Source organism: Mobula birostris, chromosome 2 (assembly GCF_030028105.1).
Source record: "Mobula birostris isolate sMobBir1 chromosome 2, sMobBir1.hap1, whole genome shotgun sequence".
Taxonomy (NCBI): Eukaryota; Metazoa; Chordata; class Chondrichthyes; order Myliobatiformes; family Myliobatidae; genus Mobula; species Mobula birostris.
In genome coordinates this window covers 23,153,501-23,157,437 of record NC_092371.1, presented here as the reverse complement: position 1 = coordinate 23,157,437, position 3,937 = coordinate 23,153,501, and positions in this window count along the sequence as shown.

Genomic DNA, 3,937 nt, shown 5'->3' with positions numbered 1-3,937 from the left:
AGTTAGACAGCATCCTCTTTTCAGACACTGCCGTGAGAGAGTCCAGTTCCATCCCCACAATGTCACTGGCCTTTCGAATAAGTCTGTCGATTCTGTTGGTGTCTGCTACCCTCAGCCTGCTGCCCCAGCACACAACAGCAAACATGATAGCACTGGCCACCGCAGACTCATAGAACATCCTCAGCATCGTCCGGCAGATGTTAAAGGACCTCAGTCTCCTCAGAAAATAGAGACGGCTCTGACCCTTCTTGTAGACAGCCTCAGTGTTCTTTGACCAGTCCAGTTTATTGTCAATACGTATCCCCAGGTATTTGTAATCCTCCACCATGTCCACACTGACCCCCTGGATGGAAACAGGGGTCACCGGTACCTTAGCTCTCCTCAGGTCTACCACCAGCTCCTTAGTCTTTTTCACATTAAGCTGCAGATAATTCTGCTCACACCATGTGACGAAGTTTCTTACCGTAGCCCTGTACTCGACCTCATCTCCCTTGCTGATGCATCCAAGTATGGCACAGTCATCCGAAAACTTCTGAAGATGACAAGACTCTGTGCAGTAGTTGAAGTCCGAGGTGTAAATGGTGAAGAGAAAGGGAGACAAGACGGGTGCAAGACCACGAAGAGGTAGGTTGCAGGGTCAAGAGTTCATCATATTCCCTCCCTTAGTTACCTGAAAACCTTGAAGCAAGGAAGCTAAATCTTCCAGTCCTTCCTTTCAACGCATATTCAGTAATATCAGTGTATCAAAAATATAATATTTGCATGTTTATATCTCTACCTTCTGCTCAGCTGTCCTTTTCACTTTACTCTTTGCATTAAGTAAACGCAGACTCACTTTTTGTCTGCTATTTAACACTCTCCCACTAATTTTCTGCGTTCCCTCCCACTTCTGCTTTGTGTGCTTAAAACAAATCTAAATAGCCTTTTTTTTTACAAGGACGAGGATAAACAGCAATAGGTCCCTGTTGTGATGCCCCATTTCTCAAATTACTAGCAGGGATTATTGGATTATGATCAGAATTGACCTCTTCCACTGTGGATGCTGAAGCAAACTGTGTAAGTTTATACTGTCAAAAGTTGATACCGTCATTTGCCCTAATGATTTGGCATTCATCCCCAAAAATCATCTACTGTTCCACCTTCCTCACCTAACTTGAGACTCTCCTTCCAAATCCATCAATTTAACCAATCGATAGGCTATTCTGTGCTTCTTGGAATATGATTTTCCAAATCAAAGTGTAACCCTCAGGTTGTGCCGACGGTGTTAGTCTAGGGAAGACCGTCTCTGGCCCAGCCAAACGTGTGAAATCTGATGTGCAAAACCTCTTGTTTGTGTGGATGCTGTGTGATCAGTTGCCCCGTTACAAATCAATACCACAAAATAGCAGACAACATACCATATGCAGTTAAACAATTTATCTTTATAATTCTTAATTTTACTATAGGATTAGTAAAGAAAACAAAAAGAAAAGGGCCCATTTTAATGAAAAAGTCTAATGTGCATGTTGGAGCTCACGGTTGCCCTTCCGTTGGTCCTCCATCGATTTTCCTGTGCTTCGTTGACTCCTGGCCCCACTCCAAGTCCACTCCATCCTGCCGTCTACGACCTCTCCTTTCTGGGTCTTCTCTCTTCATCTCTCGCCGAACAAAAGACCCAGATCACCTCGGTCTCAGGCACTCAAGAACAAATGCTCCCTTCACTGGACGGCGCACGTTCCAAAGCCCCCATTATCTCTAACCATAACCCAAACACTGCAGCTACAGAAAAACCATTACATTAGCAGTGCTTCTACAGAAAGACCATTACATTAGCAGTGAAACCTTTCCCAGGGTGTTACAAAAGTGAAACATTTTACTAAGTTTTTATCCATTATTGATGTAAGTTTATAAATTTAATTTATATATGGTGTCGACTGACAAGAATGAAATCTGAAGGTTGAAAACTTTCATCCTCTTGAGGGCAGCACAGTGGTGTAGCTGGTAGAGCCACTGTCCCACATCACCAGACACCTAAATTCTATCTGATTGCAGGTGGAGTTTGTACGTTCTTCCTGTCATAGTGTAGATTTTACGTTCCAGTCTCCTCCCTCATCCCAAAGATTGTGTAGAAGAATTGGCCATCACAAATTGCCTCTAGTGTAGTGGAGTCTTCAGGTTTTGATGAGAATATGGGGAAAATAAAAAGTAAGATTAAGTCAAGTCGAGTCAAATTTATTTATAAAGCACATTTAAAAACAACACATGTTGACCAAAGTGCTGTACAAACCATAACAGGTAGCTAAAATCACAAATACAAGAAACACAGATATAAACAACAAGGCACACAACTTATAGGCACAAAATAAACAACACATGAGCCTAGGCACAAGCCAAAAATCAGGCACATCAGGAAGATTCAAACGCTAGTGAATAAAGGTAACTTTTGGGCCTGGACTTAAAAGGGTCGATGGAGGGGGCAGATCTGATAGGGAGGGGAATGCTGTTCCACAGACTAGGGGCTACAACAGCAAAGGCGCAGTCACCCCTGAACTTAAATTTCGATCGTGGGACAGCCAGGAGCCCCAAGTCAGCCGACCTGAGGGACCTGGAAGTAGAATAAAGGGTGAGAAGGTCTGCGATATAGGAGGGGGCCAGCCCATTTAGGGCTTTAAAAACAAACAGGAGGACCTTAAGATCAATTCTAAACCGTACTGGTAGCCCGTGGAGAGAGGCCAGTATAGAAGTAATATGGTCCCTCTTCCGGGTTACAGTCAGGAGTCTGGCTGCGGCGTTCTGGACCAGTTGCAGGCGGGACAGGGACGACTGACTAATCCCAGTATACAGGGAGTTGGACTAGTCCAAACCGGAGGATCTAAGGGCGTGGATGACTTTCTCGAGATCTTTGAAAGAGAGAAACGACTTGATTTTGGCAGTCGTACGAAGCGGGGGGGGGGGGAGAACAGGCTTTTACTACTGCATTAACTTGCTTGTCAAACTTAAAGGCGGAATCAAATATCACACTAAGTTTTTTGACATGGGGTTTGACAAGGGTGGACAGGTTACCGAGGCTGTTGGTAATCACTTTGGAGTCAGGGGGGCCAAATAAGACAACTTCAGACTTGCCTTCATTCAGCTGTCGGAGTAATTTGAATGGGTGGTTGATAGTCGGTTTAGAAGGAAGGCTCTGTTGCCATGTTCTACCTCTCTCTGATTTTGCTTTTGGGCACTTTCAAAGTAATCCCGTAATCATAAACCAGGGCAATTAAAATGCAGTAGACTTCACACTACTGATCTTGTGAATAAAACATGCCCTTTACGTGCTTAACAAAAGCCGCAGCCGTTTACTTCCAATACGAACAAGTGAAAAGCTGCAGGTGCTGGAAATCCAAGCAACGCGCACAAAGTGCTGGAGAAACGCGGCAGGCCAGACAGCATCTATGGAAAAGAGTACAGTCGACCATTTCGGGCTAAGACCCTCCAGCAGGACCGGCCAAGGAAAGGGATGAGTAGATTTAAAAGACGGGAGGGGAGGGAGAAACACAAGGTGACAGGTGAAGCCGGGAGGGGGAGTCGCCCTACACGGACGTCATTACGTCAGCCGCCGTCTCTTGAAGTGAGCACAGCAACTCAATGATGATATTTGTGAATTATGTAGAACAGTTTTTATTAAGAACAATACGTGTCATCTGTCTCCCGTTACGTTACCCTGCACTACTGCGCCATCCTTGCGCGATCATGGTCGTGCTCTGTGAGCGACGCAAGTGCAACGTTAATCTATCACGGTCATGCATGCTCTGTACCGACACACGTTGACCCGCAGATGGAGTCACGGCTGGGAAGTGTACGGGCTCCGCAATGAAAATCGCCCTTCATATCCTTTGAAAAGTTTGTTCTCCAAGACGCATTAGCTGCTCCGCCAAAAATATACGCGGGGCGTCTCTCTAGTATTTTTTTGTCA